We start from the raw sequence: 22,069 nt of genomic DNA, 5'->3' as shown, positions 1-22,069 counted from the left end.
TCATTTTTTTAAATGCAAGTAAATAGACTGATGACTAAACTCAGCACTGAAGAATTGATGTTTTCAAACTGTGGTACTGGAAAATATTCCTGAGAGTCCCTTGGACAGCCAGGATAACAAACCAGTCAATCCTAAAGGACATCAACCCTGAATATTCATTGGAAGGGCTGGTGCTAAAGCTGAAGCTCCAATACTTTGGCCAACTGATGTGAAGAGCCAACTCATTGGAAAAGACCCTGATGCTGGGAAAGACTGAAGGCAGGAGCAGAAGGAGACAACAGAGGATGAGACGGTTGGATGGCATCACCAATTCAATGGACATGAGTTTGAGCAAACTCTGGGAAATAGTGAAGGACAGGGAAACTGGTAGTCTGCAGTCCATGGGGTCTCAAAGAGTTGGACACGACTGAGAAACTGAATAACAACAAAAGACTGACGACAGCATGCTCTATGAGCCCACAGAAACTGACATCAGAAATAGTTTGCAAGTGGGAGATGGGACCAAAATGATGCTAGGCTCCTATCTGCTCATGAACACATCAAAACTACAACTAGTGCTTGCTTTGGCAGCACATATAGTAAAATTGGAATGATACAGAGAAGATTAGCATGACCCCTGTGAAAGGATGACATGAAAATTCCTGAAGCATTCCATAGTTTTAGACAGCCTCTTCAATAAATGATTCTGGGGAAACTGGACAGCTACATGTAAGAGAATGAAACTAGAACACTTCCTAACACCATACACAAAGATAAATTCAAAATGGATTAAAGACCTAAATGTTAGACCAGAAAGTAGAAAACTTTTTGAGGAAAACAAAGGCAGAACACTTGATGACATAAATCAAAGCAAGATTCTCTATGACCCACCTCCTAGAGTAACAGAAATAAAAATAAAAATAAAAAGTGGGACCTTATTAAACTTAAAAGCTTTTGCACAGCAAAGGAAACTATAAGCAAGGTGAAAAGACAACCCTCAGAATAGGAGAAGATAATAGCAAATGAAACAACTGACAAAGGATTAATTTCCAAAATATACAAGTAGCTCATACAACTCAGTACCAGAAAAACAACCAATCAAAAAGTGGGGAAAAGACCTAAACAGACATTTCTCCAAAGAAGACATACAGATGGCTAACAAACACATGAAAAGATGCTCAACATCGCTCATTACTAGACAAATGCAAATCAAAACTACAATGAGATATCACCTCACACCAGTCAGAATGGCCATCATCAAAAAGCCTGCAAACAATAAATGCTGGAGAGGGTGTGGAGAAAAGGGAATGCTCTTGCACTGTTGGTGGGAATGTAAATTGATACAGCCACTATGGAAGACAGTATGGAGATTCCTTAAAAAACCATATGGCCCAGCAATCCCACTCCTAGGCACATACCCTGAGAAAACCAAAATTGAAAAAGACACGTGTATCCCATTGTTCACTGCAGCACTAATGCAGAACTGTCCCATTGTTCATTTACAACAGCTAAAACAGGGAAGCAACCTAGATGCCCATTGACAGATGAATGGATAAAGAAGTTGTGGTCCATATACATAATGGAATATTACTCAGCCATAAAAAGGAACACATTTGAGTCAGTTCTAATGAGGTGGATGAACCTACTAGAGCCTATTATACAGAGTAAAGTAAGTCAGAAAGAGAAAGATAAATATCATATTTTAATGCATATATACAGAATCTAGAAAAATGGTACTGAAAAATTTATTTGCAGGGCAACAATGGAGAAACAGACATAGAGAATAGATTTATGGATATGGAGAGAGGGGAGGAGAGGGTGAGATATATGGAAAGAGTAACATGGAAACTTACATTACCGTATGTAAAATAGACAGCCATCGGGAATTTGCTGTAAGGCTCAGGAAACTCAAACAGGGGCTCTGTATCAACCTAGAGGGGTGGGATGGGGAGGGAGATGGGAGGGAGGTTCAAAAGGGAGGGGATATATGTATACCCATGGCTGATTCATGTTGAAGTTTGACAAAAAACAAGAAAATTCTGTAAAGCAACTATCTTTCAATTAAAAAATAAATTAATTTAAAGAAAAACTACACATAGAATGTCTCTCGCTCAACTCAACCTGGGGACTAGCAGGACAACCAAGGCTATAAAGGAAGATCCACACAGAGTTTGTTAGGAAGGGAGGAGAAGTGATGTGGTCGGGACCCAAACCCCACACCCCACACCCACACCACGACACAGAAGAGGAGGGAAATAGCACAGGCTCAGGGTTCTCCCCCTGGAGAGCGAGGGGCTCAAGCCACATATTAGACATTACATCAGTGGAAAGACAAGCCCCTTTAGCAGGTTTGAAAATCAGTGGGACTTACCAGAGGACTGTAAGAAACCAAGACTCTGCCCTTAAACAGCACACACACATTCGTTTTTACACCCAGTCACAGAGACAGCAGACTGAAGACTGCCCGGAGTTCCCGTTGACTTGCCAGGAACACCCTAGGGCAACCCCCAGCCTGTCCCAGACTCCCACTCCAGGCCCTCTTGCTCTAGCACTGCTCCTCACTAAGGCAGAGGCAGCTGTAGTGTGACACCAACCCCACCATCCCTGATGCAGCCTCTAACTAATGCACACACATCAGGGGAAAAGGAAACTATCACGGAAGTGCAGCCCCAAACCCTTAAGCCCTAGTCACACCCCAAACCATGGCTTCCTGCTGGCTCAGCTGGTAAAGAATCCGCCTGCAATGTGGGAGGCCTGGGTTTGATCCCTGGGTTGGGAAGATCCCCTGGAAAAGGTAAAGGCTACCCACTCCAGTATTCAGGCCTGGAAAATTCCACGGACACAACTGAGTGACTTTCACTTTCACACCCCAAACCAAGGCTGAGAATGCCATCACACAACCAACTAGCTGAGGTCTCCTACTCAAGCCCTCCAGTCCCACCCCTGGCCCCCATAGGCAGGGACAACCATTGAGCACAGGAGAAGCCCCTATTTACACCAGGCTCTAGCTCTAGCCCCACCAACTCCAGCTCTACTTTCCACCAATGCAGTGATGACCAGCACACACCAGGGGAAGACATGGCTCATGCTTACCTTTGATGCAACTCCAAAGGCACAGGATACAGGCAATGTTGACAAGGACACACCTTCAAGACAGGACAGGCAACTGTTTCACCTAACTTCATAGAAAGAGAGAGAAAGTTAAACAAAATGAGAAGACAAAAGACTATGCTTCAAACAAAGAACAAGAAAAAATAATCTTGAGAAAAGCCTTAATGAAACCGAAATAAATAATTTACCAGATAAAGAGTTCAAAGCAATAGTAATAAGAAAGCTAACAGAACTGGGGGAAAGAAACAAGTTAATATCTCTGATGAATATAAATGCAAACATTCTCTGCACAATATTGGCAAACCAAATTCAACTCTATGTAGAAAGGATCATACACTGTGATCAAGTGGGATTTATTCAAGAGATGCAAGGATGGTTCAAAATCTGCAAACCAAACAATGTGATAAAAGAAGGAAAAAAATACAGTCATCTCAATAGACACGAAAAAAGGCATCTGGCAAATTTCAACATCCATTAGTGATAAAAACTCTCATTAAAGTTGGTGTATAGGAAAATAGAGATAGCGTACAGCGGCAGAAATACTAACTTAAAGATTGGATTCCAAATTCAAACTTAATCTCACTGAGCTGAAACATAATTAGAATACAAGCTATGTCATAACAACAACAACTCTATCGATTGAAGCAATTCATGAATTTTACTGTTGAACATTTCCACGTATGCCTTCTTTTTACTATATATTTGACATACTCTCTTCTCTTCTCTCAAAATAAATGACATCATTTTAAATAATCTTGAGATTACAGCTACTGAGATCTTTTAATGTTCTATGTTGGTGTTTTTCTGTTTAAATCACCTCCTCCCTGCATCATTGGTGAGGGAATTTACTTACCCTAGGGTTACGCAGATGGCCATAAGACATTCAACTCTAGACAGATGATATGAGCAACAGTTATTTGTCACGTAAAGGCTTGATCCAGAGGAGGGGACACTACGCAGGGCCATAGGGCAGTTTTACTTAAGAACAGGATAGAATGGACAACCCGGGCTGTGGAAGGCAGATTTTGTAATATGGAGAGGGAGGGGAACCCCAAGTTTCCCACAAAATGATGTAATTGGTTTGTTTGAATAATTTGTGGGCTGACAGGGAAATGAAACCCCCTACTCAGAGATAAGCAGGAACTGCACTTGGTTTCTTTGATATGGAGGGTTGTTTGGCTGGAAGGTTTTATCTGCGGAAGCAAAGTAGGGAGGGGTACTTGGATTGGACAATGCAAGTCTCTTCCAACTTCCGCCAGATGTCAAGGCAACACATAATACTAATTTTAGGTCTGATACCATACTTAAATATATAGTTGTAACTAAAGAACACAAATTCTTCAAATTTACCAGGCATAATTTTAGTCTCTATCACCTGTGAAATTTCTTAGATATTCTCCCTCTTGAGGGAAAACTACATCCTCTGATCAATTGTACCTACAGCAATAGGGGAATTATTGGTCCCTTACATCCCTGACAGAGACTCAGTCTTATAACTGTCCCTCTGTACCCAAGAAAGCAGCTACTATTTTGTTAACTCTGTATGTCAACCCTGTTTTGTAGCTGAAGATGACTCTTTTCCCGTAGGTGTAATTTGTTTACAACACTAATGAAGGTATACACATGGCTTCAATACAGCTCTGGGGATGTTCCAAATGGAACATCATCAGCTACCATTTCATTCTTATTGCAAGATTTCGAAGCACTTAAGCCTCATGCTTCTTGAAAATTATTCTCGGAAACAGTTTTCCCTCTGATACAAGGAAATTTACACTTATGAACTGTGGTGTGGGAGAAGACTCTTGAGAGTCCCTTGGACTGCATGGAGATCAAACCAGTCAATCCTAAAGAAAATCAGTCCTGACTATTAACTGGAAGGACTGATGCTGAAGCTGAAGCTCCAATACTTTGGCCAGCTGATGAGAAGAACTGACTCACTGGAAAAGACCCTGATGCTGGGAGGGATTGGGGGCAGGAGGAGAAGGGGACAACAGAAGATGAGATGGTTGGATGGCATCACCAACTCAACGGACATGAGTTTGAGCAGGCTCCGGGAGTTGGTGATGGACAGGGAAGGCTGGCGTGCTGCAGTCCGTGGGGTCACAAAGAGTCGGACACGACTGAGTGACTGAACTGACTGACAAGGGAAACAAGGACCAACACTACCACTGCGATGACTGTGTTGGGAAGATGCTTGAAATCCCACTAGGCACACTGAACAGATAAGAGTAATTTATCCATAACCACTAAATAAGTGCTTTGAATATGACTGAAAGGTTTAGTTTCTTTATCCAGATTAAACATGTCCCCAAAATATTACTCACATTGTTCCTTTTCATTGTACAAAAGTAAATAATCCCTCCCAAATGATCACAAATTCTTAAATCTTAAAAACCTGAATTGATGAGATTTCACTCTATTTTGGAATTTTTTAAAATCCTATAAAAAGGGCCTGGTTAATAAATGTCCCATAGCCAGAGGGAATTCAACATGGAATCTCTCTCAAATATTGTTAATAACATAAACAAAGCTACATTTCTTTACTCAAAATGTAGCTTTATATAAGACGGACTATTGAGGGACACAAGATTTTAGAAGAGTACAAGCACATGAAACATCATTCATTCTCGCTTTAAATACCAAAATGCCAAAATCATTCAACTCTAGGAATGCTATCAAAAGTCAGAAACTTCAAGTCAATGAGCTGGATGCCTGTTAAGGAGTACAAAGGGAGGAAATGAACACAAGAGGAACTATAATCAGGAGTCAGCTGGCTGAACACATCTAATATCAGCTTTCAGAGTCAGAACTACAAAGATTATTTACAGCAAGGTGCACCTGCTCTACAAGCAAAAGCCTGTGATGGTTTTCTGACCTCCCCAGTTGGGTCATGCCAACATACCAAAACAGATCTTAGTCTCCAAACCCTTAAAAAAATGAATTTCTAAGCACTTGTGCTTCATCTGTGCTTCTCGACTTTCTTCCCTCCTGAAATTCCATTTGTTAAAGTCTGAAAGGTAATTTAATGGTATGTAACTTTTGATTTATGGTTTTCCCCTCCTTCCTTGACACACAACTAGTACTTCTCATTTATTTCTACTACAAAATAAATCATATGGAATTCCAAGAGAACTCTATCCACAGTTGGTCATTTTTAAAATCTCTGATTGGTTGCTACTGAGAAGTAAGACAAAACATCTAAAGACAATCAACTCTTGTAGGGATGAGAAACAATTGAATAGCAAACTCACGGGCCAATAGTCAAATGATTTCTATAACTAGGCAAAGCTGGTATAGAAAACTTTGTTTCAGGTAGCCTTTGGTCCTTTCTTGTATCCCCCTCTTTACAGCACTTTTCTTTTATCACCTCCTCTACTCCTGACTTTTCATAAAATGGTATAATTTTCATAAGAATCCCTAGCATGTGGTCAGATTATAACACTCAATAACTTTCCTCTTTGCTTTGCCATGTACACACATATAGGATGAAATCTAATAAATTTATTTACATCAAGATATCAATGACTTTAAAGTTCCGCCTTTGTAGCAGATGTGTTCTGTTGTAAGTCTTCCATGTACCTCTTCTCCCTCTTACATCAGTTAAATGTCTACTGACTTCATGAAATTTACCTTGCTCTTTTTCATATGTTCTTGGTAGGGCTGCCAACCATAGCACATCATCTTTGCTAGGCTAGGGTGGGCCAGTGGTCTATGGTAAATTGACTGGATTCTGCCTCCCTGATATCGATCTAGAGCAGAGATTCTAAAGGGCAGAAAATCAATTGGCACCAAATTACTCATTGCTAGAAGCCAGAGAGAAATTCCACAGTTTCTGCAGTTGACAACATCAGCTGTCTTAGCTCTCTGCTCTTTCTGAGCAAGGATTGTTCACCTGTCTTCTATTCACTTCAGTTTCCTCACAATATCGTGTCTTTTGCTTCAGTTTCCAAGCATACACCAGAAGACACTTTAACGCACCCTTCCCCAGATGAGGAAGTAGAGAAGAGCTTGCCTTTCTCAAGAGAGATCTAAAAGTCAAGATAAGCATTCATCATCAAGAATAAAAAAGATAAAAGTGGACAGAAATTTGGGCTGAAGAGTGAAGTTCACACTCCTTGACTGATATTGTATCCCTGACTTTTTGTGTTTATATGTGAATTGCATTAAAAATTTGCAAAGATTTTACAATGTATGTAACTCATAGTCCTCAAATGTTCCTTTCATTCAGGGGCTCTGCATTTCCCCTGGGGCCTCAGAGTCTCTGCTGAGTCTTCCACTTCCGATCGGCTAATGAGGCAAAGAGAGAAGGTGAAGGATCACATATGATGAAGAGACAATCCTGAGAGTGGCAAACACCATTTCCACACACATTCTGTATGAAAGAATTAAGTTACATGGTCTTACCTATGTGCACTCAGATTGGGAAGGTAGCTGAGATGTGTGTTCAGGAGGAAAAAGAAGTTTATGAATTTGAAGCTAGCTATCTGCCACCACTTTACCCATTTCATAGTCTAGCAATATGATATAAGCATTGTGCTCATAAAAACTAATAGTTTGTGGTTAAACAATACTTTGGTTCCTATTTTTAAATTTTTCATCAACAGGTAAAATATAAAATTTCTATAACACAGAATTTTAGAAGTTGCCTAGTTTCGTTGCTCCTCATTATTCCCTCCACGCATATAGCCTTTTGGTTATTTTCTCTATGATTCAGCTACCATATTCACGGCCTTACCTGTTGAAAAGAATAAGCTGATTCCTATGTATTGCCCAGGTGGACAGATATGATAAGTAAAAATAAGTTAAGGGGTAAGTAAATATGTGTTATCTCAACAAGTTCCTGTAAAGGTTCCCTTTGGCCATCAGTATCTGTAACCTACCTCTGTGACTCTGGAATAAGGCCTTAAAAAAAATATCTTCAGTCCTTGTCCATGCACATGTCCATAGCAGAGAACAACTAAAGAATTGCTTAAAACTTGGTTTCATTCATTCTTCTTAAATAAAATTAAACATTCTCTGTGTATGTGTCTATCTCTCCCTGTGTGTCTCTCTGTAGATGGGTGGATAGATAGATAGATTATGTAGATGGAGGGAATCTCTCTCTGTCTTGGATTAAGAATAAGTAAAAATCAAATTTCTTGTTTGAAAGGTTACCTGAGCAAATAGCAAAAAACTGGTTATGAATTTAAGTCACTATATTTGGGGATGAATTGTCACACAGAAAAAACTAAATGAGAGCTTTTTTCATTTGTATGCACATACAGATGAAATCATTTATGTAAGTTTTATAAACTCATGAAATATTGTTAAATATTATGATGCATAAGAACTTATATGGCAGAATTATACAACACAGATAAAGATGTATAAGTGAAGTTCAAGATCATGGTTTGCACTAAAATGAAAGGAGGGGAATGCAGGAAGGAAGGGGAAATGGAGCAATTTTAAGTTTACCTACAGAGGTTTCTTTTTTCCCCTAAAAAGTAAAAGAACTTTACAGAAGAAAACATAGGATAAAATCTTCAAAAGGCAGAGATAGGCAAAAATTTCACAGGCAGGACACAAAACTTAAAGGCCATAATGAGTTAAATTGGACTTCCAAGTTTAAACTACCTGCTGTTTGTAAAACATTACTAAGATAAAGGAAAATCAGGGGAAAAAATATTTACAATGCGTGTATCTAACAAAAGACTTGGATCCAGAATGTATGCCTTCAAAATTATGACAAATAATCCTGTTTTTAATGGGCAAATGGATGATGAAAAACTGTATGATAAAATGCTCAGTATCATTAGTCATCAGGGAAATGGAAATTGAAGCCACAACAAAATAGCTCCAACAATGAGAAATACATATAATTAAATATGCTGAAAATCACAAGCACTACATGAGCATATAGAGCAACTGGAACTCTAATACATGGCTGGTGAGACTGTGAATGGGTACCACCACTTTGTATAAATTCATGATAGGTCCTTTTAAAGTTGACCTCTTATCATATATCCCAGAAATTCTCCTTTACCATCTGAGCCACCAGGGAAAATGCAGCTCCCTCAAAACAAACAAACAAACACACATATGTCTACACAAATATTTGTAAATGAATGTCCATACACATGTAGCCTTACTTATAATAGTCAAAACCAGAAAACAAATACCCATGAACAGAGGGATGGATAAATAAATTTTAAAATATCCATACAACTGAACACTACTTAAAAATAAAAAAATGTGATTAACAGATAAATGCAACAATACGGATGAATCTCAAAAACATGCTGAACAAAGGAAGTCAGATACAAGCAAGTCATAATGTAGATTTAACCTAGCTAAAATTCTAGAATACAAATAAACAGATTAGAAAACTGGAGTGGGGAATTTGACCAAGAAAGTGCAGAGGAAACTTTTGGAGGTAATGGACATGCACTTTTTCTCGACTATGTGGTGGTTACACAGATATATACCTTTAGCAAAATTCATCAAACTAGATGATCAGAGTAGGTGCATTTTATTATGTATAAATCATACCTCAATAAAGTTCTGTTTTAATTTGAAAGTGAAAGTCACTCAGCCATGTCTGCCTCTTTGCAACCCCATGGACTGTAGCCTCTGTCCACAGGATTCTCTAGGCCAGAATACTGGAGGGGGTTGCCACTCCCTTCTCCAGGGGATCTTCCCAACCCTGGGATCGAACTTGCAACTCCTGCATTGCAGGAGGATTCTTTACCATCTGAGCCACCAGGGAAAATGTGAAAAATGTCAATGCTTAATTCTGAATTTTGAGTGCTATATCATTTAGGGTCCCAGCAAGAAGCATGGCAACCTAACCTGGGATTTGAAGAAACTTTAAGGAAGGGAATATTAAAAGACGTATGGGCAGAAATAAGGAAGCCAAGTGATGTATTGAAGAATTCAGGGACTTGCAACAACAGGCCAACACAGGGAGAGGAATCTGAGTTATCTGAATCCAAATGAGCATTACAAGTACCAAACACAACCTCTCCCGTCCTCTCAGACACAGAAAGGAGGTAAGAAAGAACACAGACATTTGGATTTCTTAACACTATTAGAGAAGAGGTAATAGGTAGCAGTGACCAGAGATAAGACTAAATAGTTTTTTTTTTTTTTTAAGAGGGAAGAAGACGGGTATGAATCTATAGGGCTTTATAAGCCAAAATGAGGAGTTTGGTCTTTAACCTGAATTCACTTAAGAGTTTCATGTTTAAAAAAATACAGGAAGATAATTCCATTTTTAAAGATTACTCTGAATTTTCTTTCTTAGATTCTAAAAATGGAATTGCTACTAGACAGGAATTTTTTCTTAGAGTATATATTGTACAAGTTTGATTTTTTTTAATTTTACTGGAGGCTAATTACTTTACAATATTGTGGTGGTTTTGTAAAACGGTATTAAAAAACTTTTGCATATAAAAAAAGAGTATATACTGTAGCATTATTAATAATAGCAGTAAAATTGTTATTATATATAAACTTCTGGTGAAATATCTTCTAGTTGTTTCAACTGTTTTCTTCAGTTAGTCTTTGTTTTTTATTTTTTTTTTGTTTTTTTTTTTGTTTTTTTTTTTTTTAATGTTGCTAGTTTTGTTTGCAATCACTTTTTTATTTTTTATTTTTTTTTATTATTATTTTTTTTTCCCAGTGGGTTTTGTCATACATTGATATGAATCAGCCATGGATTTACATGTATTCCCAATCCCGATCCCCCCTCCCACCTCCCTCTCCACCCGATTCCTCTGGGTCTTCCCAGTGCACCAGGCCCGAGCACTTGTCTCGTGCATCCCACCTGGGCTGGTGATCTGTTTCACCATAGATAGTATACATGCTGTTCTTTTCAAATATCCCACCCTCACATTCTCCCACAAAGTTCAAAAGTCTGTTCTGTGTTTCTGTGTCTCTTTTTCTGTTCTGCATATAGGGTTATCGTTATCACCTTTCTAAATTCCATATACATGTGTCAGTATGCTGTAATATTCTTTATCTTTCTGGCTTACTTCACTCTGTATAATGGGCTCCAGCTTCATCCATCTCATTAGGACTGGTTCAAATGAATTCTTTTTAATGGCTGAGTAATATTCCATGGTGTATATGTACCACAGCTTCCTTATCCATTCATCTGCTGATGGGCATCGAGGTTGCTTCCATGTCCTGGCTATTATAAACAGTGCTGCGATGAACATTGGGGTGCACGTGTCTCTTTCAGATCTGGTTTCCTCAGTGTGTATGCCCAGAAGTGGGATTGCTGGGTCATATGGCAGTTCTATTTCCAGTTTTTTAAGAAATCTCCACACTTTTTTTCCATAGCGGCTGTACTAGTTTGCATTCCCACCAACAGTGTAAGAGGGTTCCCTTTTCTCCACACCCTCTCCAGCATTTATTGCTTGTAGACTTTTGGATAGCAGCCATCCTGACTGGCGTGTAATGGTACCTCATTGTGGTTTTGATTTGCATTTCTCTAATAATGAGTGATGTTGAGCATCTTTTCATGTGTTTGTTAGCCATCTGTATGTCTTCTTTGGAGAAATGTCTGTTTAGTTCTTTGGCCCATTTTTTGATTGGGTCATTTATTTTTCTGGAATTGAGCTGCAGGAGTTGCTTGTATATTTTTGAGATTAATCCTTTGTCTGTTGCTTCATTTGCTATTATTTTCTCCCAATCTGAGGGCTGTCTTTTCACCTTACTTATAGTTTCCTTTGTAGTGCAAAAGCTTTTAAGTTTCATTAGGTCCCATTTGTTTAGTTTTGCTTTTATTTCCAATATTCTGGGAGGTGGGTCATAGAGGATCTTGCTTTGATTTATGTCGGAGAGTGTTTTGCCTATGTTCTCCTCTAGGAGTTTTATAGTTTCTGGTCTTACATTTAGATCTTTAATCCATTTTGAGTTTATTTTTGTGTATGGTGTTAGAAAGTGTTCTAGTTTCATTCTTTTACAAGTGGTTGACCAGTTTTCCCAGCACCACTTGTTAAAGAGGTTGTCTTTTTTCCATTGTATATCCTTGCCTCCTTTGTCAAAAATAAGGTGTCCATAGGTTCGTGGATTTATCTCTGGGCTTTCTATTCTGTTCCATTGATCTATATTTCTGTCTTTGTGCCAGTACCATACTGTCTTGATGACTGTGGCTTTGTAGTAGAGTCTGAAGTCAGGCAGGTTGATTCCTCCAGTTCCATTCTTCTTTCTCAAGATTACTTTGGCTATTCAAGGTTTTTTGTATTTCCATACAAATTGTGAAATTCTTTGGTCTAGTTCTGTGAAAAATACCGTTGGTAGCTTGATAGGGATTGCATTGAATCTATAGACTGCTTTGGGTAGAATAGCCATTTTGACAATATTAATTCTTCCAATCCATGAACACGGTATGTTTCTCCATCTGTTTGTGTCCTCTTTGATTTCTTTCATCAGTGTTTTATAGTTTTCTATGTATAGGTCCTTTGTTTCTTTAGGGAGATATACTCCTAAGTATTTTATTCTTTTTGTTGCAATGGTGAATGGTATTATTTCCTTAATTTCTCTGTCTGTTTTTTCATTGTTAGTATATAGGAATGCAAGGGATTTCTGTGTGTTAATTTTATATCCTGCAACTATACTATATTCATTGATTAGCTCTAGTAATTTTCTGGTAGAATCTTTAGGGTTTTCTATGTAGAGGATCATGTCATCTGCAAACAGTGAGAGTTTTACTTCTTCTTTTCCTATCTGGATTCCTTTTACTTCTTTTTCTGCTCTGATTGCTGTGGCCAGCACTTCCAACACTATGTTGAATAGTAGTGGTGAGAGTGGGCACCCTTGTCTTGTTCCTGATTTCAGGGGAAATGCCTTCAATTTTTCACCATTGAGGGTGATGCTTGCTGTGGGTTTGTCATATATAGCTTTTATTATGTTGAGGTATGTTCCTTCTATTCCTGCTTTTTGGAGAGTTTTAATCATAAATGAGTGTTGAATTTTGTCAAAGGCTTTCTCTGCATCTATTGAGATAATCATATGGTTTTTATCTTTCAATTTGTTAATGTGGTGTATTACATTGATTGATTTGCGGATATTAAAGAATCCTTGCATTCCTGGGATAAAGCCCACTTGGTCATGGTGTATGATTTTTTTAATATGTTGTTGGATTCTGTTTGCTAGAATTTTGTTAAGGATTTTTGCATCTATGTTCATCAGTGATATTGGCCTGTAGTTTTCTTTTTTTGTGGCATCTTTGTCTGGTTTTGGAATTAGGGTGATGGTGGCCTCATAGAATGAGTTTGGAAGCTTACCTTCTTCTGGAATTTTCTGGAAGAGTTTGAGTAAGATAGGTGTTAGCTCTTCTCTAAATTTTTGGTAGAATTCAGCTGTGAAGCCATCTGGTCCTGGGCTTTTGTTTGCTGGAAGATTTTTGATGACAGTTTCGATTTCCTTGCTTGTGATGGGTCTGTTAAGATCTTCTATTTCTTCCTGGTTCAGTTTTGGAAAGTTATACTTTTCTAAGAATTTGTCCATTTCATCCAAGTTGTCCATTTTATGGCATAGAGCTGCTGGTAGTAGTCTCTTATGATCCTTTGTATTTCAGTGTTGTCTGTTGTGATCTCTCCATTTTCATTTCTAATTTTGTTAATTTGGTTTTTCTCTCTTTGTTTCTTAATGAGTCTTGCTAATGGTTTGTCAATTTTGTTTATTTTTTCAAAAAACCAGCTTTTAGCTTTGTTGATTTTTGCTATGGTCTCTTTAGTTTCTTTTGCATTTATTTCTGCCCTGATTTTTAAGATTTCTTTCCTTCTGCTAACTCTGGGGTTCTTCATTTCTTCCTTCTCTAATTGCTTTAGGTGTAGAGTTAGGTTATTTAATTGGTTTTTTTCCAGTTTCTTGATGTAAGCCTGTAATGCTATGAACCTTCCCCTTAGCACTGCTTTTACAGTGTCCCATAGGTTTTGGGTTGTTGTGTTTTCATTTTCATTCATTTCTATACATATTTTGATTTCTTTTTTGATTTCTTCTATGATTTGTTGGTTATTCAGAAGCGTGTTATTTAGCCTCCATATGTTTGAAGTTTTAACAATTTTTTCCCTGTAATTGAGATCTAATCTTACTGCACTGTGGTCAGAAAAGATGACTGGAATGATTTCAATTTTTTTGAATTTTCCAAGACCAGATTTATGGCCCAGGATGTGATCTATTCTGGAGAAGGTTCCGTGTGCACTTGAGAAAAAGGTGAAGTTGATTGTTTTGGGGTGAAATGTCCTATAGATATCAATTAGGTCTAGCTGGTCCATTGTGTCATTTAAGGTTTGTGTTTCCTTGTTAATTTTCTGTTTAGTTGATCTATCCATAGTTGTGAGTGGGGTATTAAAGTCTCCCACTATTATTGTGTTACTATTAATTTCCTCTTTCATACTTGTTAGCGTTTGCCGTACATATTGCGGTGCTCCTATGTTGGGTGCATATATATTTATAATTGTTATATCTTCTTTTTTGATTGATCCTTTGATCATTATGTAGTGTCCTTCTTTGTCTCTTTTCACTTCCTTTATTTGAAAGTCTATTTTATCTGATATGAGTATTGCGACTCCTGCTTTCTTTTGGTCTCCGTTTGCATGAAATACTTTTTTCCAGCCCTTCACTTTTAGTCTGTATGTGTCTCTTGTTTTGAGGTGGGTCTCTTGTAGACAGCATATATAGGGGTCTTGTTTTTGTATCCATTCAGCCAATCTTTGTCTTTTGGTTGGGGCATTCAACCCATTTACATTTAGGGTAATTATTGATAGGTGTGGTCCCGCTGCCATTTACTTTGTTGTTTTGGGTTCACGTTTATACAACCTTTCTGCATTTCCTGTCTAGAGAAGATCCTTTAGCATTTGTTGAAGAGCTGGTTTGGTGGTGCTGAATTCTCTCAGCTTTTGCTTATCTGTAAAGCTTTTAAATTCTCCTTCATATCTGAATGAGATCCTTGCTGGATACAGTAATCTAGGTTGTAGGTTATTCTCTTTCATTACTTTCAGTACGTCCTGCCATTCCCTTCTGGCCTGGAGGGTTTCTATTGATAGATCAGCTGTTATCCTTATGGGAATCCCTTTGTGTGTTATTTGTTGTTTTTCCCTTGCTGCTTTTAATATTTGTTCTTTGTGTTTGATCTTTGTTAATTTGATTAATATGTGTCTTGGGGTGTTTCGCCTTGGGTTTATCCTGTTTGGGACTCTCTGGGTTTCTTGGACTTGGGTGGCTATTTCCTTCCCCATTTTAGGGAAGTTTTCAGCTATTATCTCCTCGAGTATTTTCTCATGGCCTTTCTTTTTGTCTTCTTCTTCTGGAACTCCTATGATTCGAATGTTGGGGCGTTTCACAGTGTCCCAGAGGTCCCTGAGGTTGTCCTCATTTCTTTTGATCCTTTTTTCTTTTTTCCTCTCTGCTTCATTTATTTCCACCATTTTATCTTCTACCTCACTTATCCTATCTTCTGCCTCCGTTATTCTACTCTTGGTTCCCTCCAAAGTGTTTTTGATCTCATTCATTGCATTATTCATTTGTAATTGACTCTTTTTTATTTCTTCTAGGTCTTTATTAAACAGTTCTTGAATCTTTTCAATCTTTGTTTCCAGGCTATTTATCTGTAACTCCATTTTGTTCTCAAGATTTTGGATCATTTTTATTATCATTATTCTAAATTCTTTTTCAGGTAGATTCCCTATCTCCTCCTCTTTTGTTTGACTTGGTGGGCATTTTTCATGTTCCTTTACCTGTTGGGTATTTCTTTGCCTTTTCATCTTGTTTAGATTGCTGTATCTGGAGTAGGCTTTCTGTATTCTGGAGGTCTGTGGTTCCTTTTTGTTGTGGAGGATTAACCCAGTGGGTAGGGTTAGACGATTGGCTTGTCGAGATTTCCTGGTTAGGGAAGCTTGCGTCAGTGTTCTGGTGCGTGGAACTTGATTTCTACTCTTTGGAGAGCAATGGAGTGCCCAGTAATGAGTTTTGAGATGGGTCTATGTGTTAGGTGTGACCTTGGGCAGCCTGTATGTTGATGTTCAGGGCTATGTTCCTGCGTTGCTGGAGAATTTGCGTGGTATGTCTTGCTCTAAAACTTATTGGCTCTTGTGTGGTGGTTGGTTTCAGTGTAGGTATGGAGGCTTTTGGACAGTCACTTATTACTTAAAGTTCCTTGTAGTCAGGAGTTTTCTGGTGTTCTCAGGTTTTGGGCTTAAGTCTCCTGCCTCTGGATTTCAGTTTTATTCTTCCTGTAGTCTCAGGACTTCTCCAACTATGCAGCCCTCCTTTCGAAGACAATGGGCTGCTTTTCTGGGCGCCTGATGACCTCAGCTAGCGATCAGAAGTTGTTTTGCGAAGTTTGCTCTGCGTTCAGTTATTCTTTTGATGAATTTGTAGGAGAGAAAGTGGTCTCCCCGTCCTACTCCTCCGCCATCTTGGCTCCTCCCCCTAGTCTTTGTTTTTTAATTTGATTAAAACTACTGAGTATTTATTTTCACAATTTAATTTGCTTCCCATTTGGAGATATTGTTTTCAGAAACATTTTCTTTTTCATTGACTTTTTAAAATATCACCCTTTAATTCATCTGAAGTTAACTTTAGACTGTCGTAAAATATGACAGCTATGATTACGACTATGTAGCAAAGAAGACTTAGCAGTTCCTACTGTGTCTTGTACATAATAGGCCTCAATGGTGATATAAGTATTTGTCAGAGCCAATGATTATAACAATTTGCCCACGTACTTCCATGTTGTAGGCATCACTTTTATCATTAATTACACTGGAGTATTCAGCCCAGTGTTATAATAACAAGATGCAGTCATTTTTCATTAATTTTTCAAATTCTGTAATCTATTAATCATGATCAACCATCTAAAGTTAACTTTTAAGATAATGAGCTACTTTAAAATTTTAATTGATTCATGAGTCATCTGTGAATTTTTAAGGGCAATAAGTGAGTTTTATTGCCCTAAATACCAAGAAGAAACATGCTACTCAGAATGTCTCCTCATTTACCTGGAAAGGAACACCTTGGCAAATTATTTAACCAATGCCAATGTCCAATCCCATGTTTTCACAGCTCAGAATCTTTTGTTCAGGAACATGGGAAAATAGGGACTTCCCTGGTGGTGCATCGACTAAGACTGTGCTCCCAGTAAAGAACACAGGAAAATAACCCCAGTGGAGACATTTGTGGCAAAATGACAGAGAGACTGTTTCTCCAGGACACCTCTGCTCTTCATTATTTAGCAGCAACAAACATGAACACGAACCAGAAAAGTGCCTGGAACCAAATTTAGACTGAATGAAAAAAATTAACATATCTTGGCATCATCAGTAGCTATATCTTAATTCTCATCCAACTCACCATATCTCTAGACCATAAAGTTTCTGCCTAGCACAATGGGGAGCCCCTCCATTCCAGCTAATACAGCAAAGCCATACAGGCAAGAGGAGACCAGAGTGTCTGGGAGTAGGTGGGTTTATAGGGAGGAAGCCACAATCACTGGGTGAGAAAGGAGCTTGGAGAAAGCAAATCTCAAATGTCCATCCTTTTAGAATAAACACTCAGATTTAGGTTATCTCTAAGAACTGGGGGACTATGGTATTGAAAAAAAGAAAGGAAAGATTCTGGGCTATTAAACCAGTGAATGATCAAGTGCAGAATCGGGCAGAGAGACAGCACTTGAATATGTCTCCAGAAAGCTCAAATGTAATAGTTCAGACGTGCAGGCACCTCCAGCACCTGCCGTGTATGTACGCAGTGGGGACAGGCAAGAACGGGGAGGTGATCCTCAGCAGCATCTCAACATCCCTTATAAGGATGTGGGAAGTGTTTCTGCAGGCAGAGAAGAAGCCCAGTAGATACCAACCTTCGATGCTCCTCAATACCATCCCCAAACACAACTCATTCCCATCATACCTGCTGTTATTAGAAGCAGCCATGCCCAAGAGGGTGCGTTTCCTGCCCCTCTCTACAGACAACATTGCAGAATATTGCTGTAGCCATTTCTAAAAACCATGTAAAACATTTATTCAGTGTACATATTTCAGCTTTGGATGGATAATACATTCAACATAGTGCAAAAAGTAAACAATACCAAAGGCTATACAATGAAAAGTAAGTCTTCCTCCACTGCCGATCCCCAAGCTCCCTCCCCAACACTGCTGCAATTACCTATTTCATGAGCATCCGCCTGGGGATATTCTAATATAACTAATATAACATCACCTATTATAGAAATATACTTTTCTTTAGATGAATAGTAGTATTTGTACAGACAAATTGAAGCGCTCTCTCATTTTGTTTTCAGCTGGCTAGGATTCCATCGTATGGCTCTACCATATATATCAGTATATATCAGTTCAGTGTGTTAGTCACTCAGTTGTGTCCGACTCTTTGCAACCCCATGGACTGTAGCCTGCCAGGCTCCTCTGTCCATGGGATTTTCCAGGCAAAAATACTGGAGGGGGTTGCCATTTCCTCCTTCAGGGGATATTCCTGACTCAGGGATTGAGCCTGGGTCTCCCTCATTACAGGCAGATTCTTTACTCTCTAAGCCACCAGGGAAGCCCTATTATAACCAGTTCCTATCCAACTTTTGTTTCCAATCAACAGCTCTCACAGACGAGGCTACAGTGGATATCTGGGTGGATTCATCATTTGGTAACTGTGAGTAAATATGTAGGACAGAATTTCAGGGTTAAAATGACTATACTTGTAATTTTTGTCACAGATCATTTGGAGGGCAACCAATAGCTGAGTATAGCTATTAATACTTGCATATCTTTTAGCCAGATCTCCTGGTTTCCATTTCTACTTCTGTCGCTTACTTTCATCACAACTAAGCAAGTTAGTTCTTTCTAGATCTGTTTCACCACCTGCAAACAGGAATAAGAATTGTACTTGCTCTACAGGATCATTGTGAGGAGCTGGTTAATTAACATATTTAAGCTCAGGACAGTACCTGACACAAGATAAGCACTCAAAAAAATGGTAATTCTCATTATTGTTCTATTATTAACTCTATTCACATAGAATATAAGTGTGCATTATAGAATTTTTTCATCTTTGCTAATCTAATAGCATTTTCACCTAAATCACTGTGGTTTTAATTTATCTTTATTTTCTATCTTGTAAAGTACTTAAGTATGCTTTCATAAGTTTGAGTCATCTATAATTTCTTTCTCTGAACTATCTTATGACTTTTGCTCTTATTTTTATTGGATTATTATTACTTTATTAATGAATAAAAGTTAGCTTTTTGCCTATGATATGTTATTAAATTTTTCTAAATTTGTGATTTTTATTTTACTTATGGCTATTTTTCCATGGAAGTGTTATTTTCAGTCAAATTTATAGAAAAGTTCTTGAATGGCTTCTAGTTTTATATGACATTTACAAATGCTTTCTTCTTTCAAAAATATTTTATTTTAGCTATGTTTTAGCATAATATTTTTATGATAATTTTTTTACATTAAAATCTTGGCTCCATGTGAAATTAGAGTGGGAGCCAGTTTTATTTTTTTTCCAGATGGCCATGCAGTTGTCTCAGCACCATTTGTTGAATAATTCATCTTTTCCCCGTGATTTTTCAATACCACCTTTAACACACACCAAATTCACAAATATATTGAGCCCGTATCTGGACATCTTACTGTTTTATTGAACTACACATTATTTATACAAGTGCCAATACCAGCCTTTAAATTATTATATAGCTATAATACATTCAATATCCTGTAGGACTAACTATCCTGTGAGAACATTCAAAAAGCAATAATTTTTATTTGTTTCTTTAGAAATTCCCTAAAATTTACTGCTTATTTTAACATAAGAAAGTTAGAACAGTTTTTGTAGTTCATATAAAAATCTCTTAGTGTAATTATTAAGGAGAATTTTAAACACAGATTTATGAGAGAGACTAGACATCATAACGATATTTATGATAATAGCATCATAATGATATTTATCTAAGAAAATAGTTTTCTATTTGAGTGTTCTTGGATAACTCAATAGTATTCTAAATTTTCATTCACATAGATGCTTTACATTTCTTAAATTTATTGCTAGGTATTCAATCTCTTTGTGGCTGTGGTTAATAGGTGCTTCCCTTCAATTATACTTTTCTATTATGTTTTAGTTTGTATATAGGAAGACAGTTTTTTTCTTAATATACTAACCACTTCACTGAAATTTCTTATTGCTATAATAATTTTTCAGGTAAATCACTTAGATTTTTAATCCATACAACCATATTACCTGCCAATATTTTGTCTTTTCTGTCATAACTTTTACATTTATTTATTTTCCTTAATTTTATTGCATTAGCTATACTTCATTCAAGAAAGATAGCATAATGAACATTTTCTTTTGTTCCTGAATGTAAAGGAATGGTTTCTAGATGTTCTAGATGCTGCTCTTTTTAAAATATGGAACAAAATTATATTTTTATTATGTTAAGAATATTTGTTAGTATATTGCATTGTATTATCAAGAGTTTCTTATCAAGAATGGAAAATGAATTATATCAAATGCTTCTTTAGCAATAAAGAGATGATCACATGTTTTATCCTTTTATTTATTAATTTAGTGATTTATAGTATTACATATTTTGATGTTGACTTATTCTTACACTCAATAGTCCTTAACTCAACAGCAATCTTTACTGACTCTGGGATTTAATATTTCATATTTGTTCTATTCTTGAGGGGTTTTGTCAGGATATTGACTAGGGGAAAAACTCCCCAAATTCTATAATGTATTAAAAAACACCAGTGCCCTAATAAGGACCTACTGTAAAGCACAGGGAACTCTACTTAATATTCTGTAATGGCCTATATGGGAAAAGACTCTTTTAAAAAGTGGAGATATATGTATATATACACATATATAATATATATACACATATATATACACACACATATATATACATATATATACACACACACATATATATAAACATATGTAATATCTATAACTGATTCACTTTGTTATATAGCAGAAACAAATGCAATATTGTAAATCAACTATATTCCAATAGAAACTTTTAAAAATAAAACTGTAAAAACTAGGAGGGGGTGAAGAGTACACTTTATTTCTTAAGTTACTATTTTTTCCAAATTGAATGCATATAGGTAAAAGTTATGTCCCTTAAGAAAATTAAGATGAATCCTCCAAGTAGCATTGGAGGAGAAATGTCTATGGGAGGAAGAATCATTGTGAATCTCCATGTACTCAGATTCACCTTCCTCTGGAAATTTCCCAACAATCCCCTTTGCCAGCAGTGCTTCACCAGGAAAGATGTTATTTTCTCTTCCAAAGCTCTGCCCAGATGATTATATAAGAATGTTAGGGCTTTTTTTTTTCAATCTCCTAATCATGAATGTAATAAAGCAGAATTAGTCAAATAAATTTTTAATAAGAATTGAAGATTAACAAAAGGAAAATAAAGTTCGTGAGTTACACACAACTAGCTCTCCTGGCTTATGTATGCACTTTGTTCTCCGGAGCTGTCAGGTTGATTCTCATCCTTGTGGGCCACCGAAGGGAAAAGAACACCTCAAGGGATTTCCACATTTTAATCTGAAATCCTTGTTCTTAAATTCCTTCTCCCACTTGTTTCTATGCTATTTCCATCTTGAATGATCTCACATGTCAAAGCCCACACTATGAAGGTCATTTGCTCATTAGCCCTCTTCCTCAAATGAAGGATACCAGGAAGAGCAAAAACATAAAAAAATAAGATGGGAGGGGACATTCAAGAAGTGATTTTAAATATATCTCTTGAAATAATTCTACTTCACTTATGGCTTGGCATTATTAAAACGACTGTACCTATTTCACTCAAATTGACTTTTATACTTTGTGGGAATTAAGGAGGAATCATTATTGGAGAAGGAGGAATACAAAATGTTACAAAAGAAAAGCTATGACGTTCCACCGGTGTTACAGTAAAGCTCTTTTTACTACACTCTTGCACTGTTGCACACATCAGTGTGATTCC

At 37.3% G+C, this 22,069-nt stretch overlaps 1 non-coding gene across 1 annotated transcript; it reads left to right on the top strand.

Moving 5' to 3' along the window:
• The first annotated feature begins 554 nt into the window (after positions 1-554).
• Positions 555-661, top strand: LOC133047916 (U6 spliceosomal RNA). Its single transcript, XR_009690918.1, has one exon. It is a non-coding gene; the product is annotated as a U6 spliceosomal RNA (small nuclear RNA).
• Positions 662-22,069: the final 21,408 nt, after the last annotated feature.

Source organism: Dama dama, chromosome 27 (genome assembly GCF_033118175.1).
Source record: "Dama dama isolate Ldn47 chromosome 27, ASM3311817v1, whole genome shotgun sequence".
NCBI classification, from domain to species: Eukaryota; Metazoa; Chordata; class Mammalia; order Artiodactyla; family Cervidae; genus Dama; species Dama dama.
This window is presented reverse-complemented; position numbering and strand designations above follow the sequence as displayed.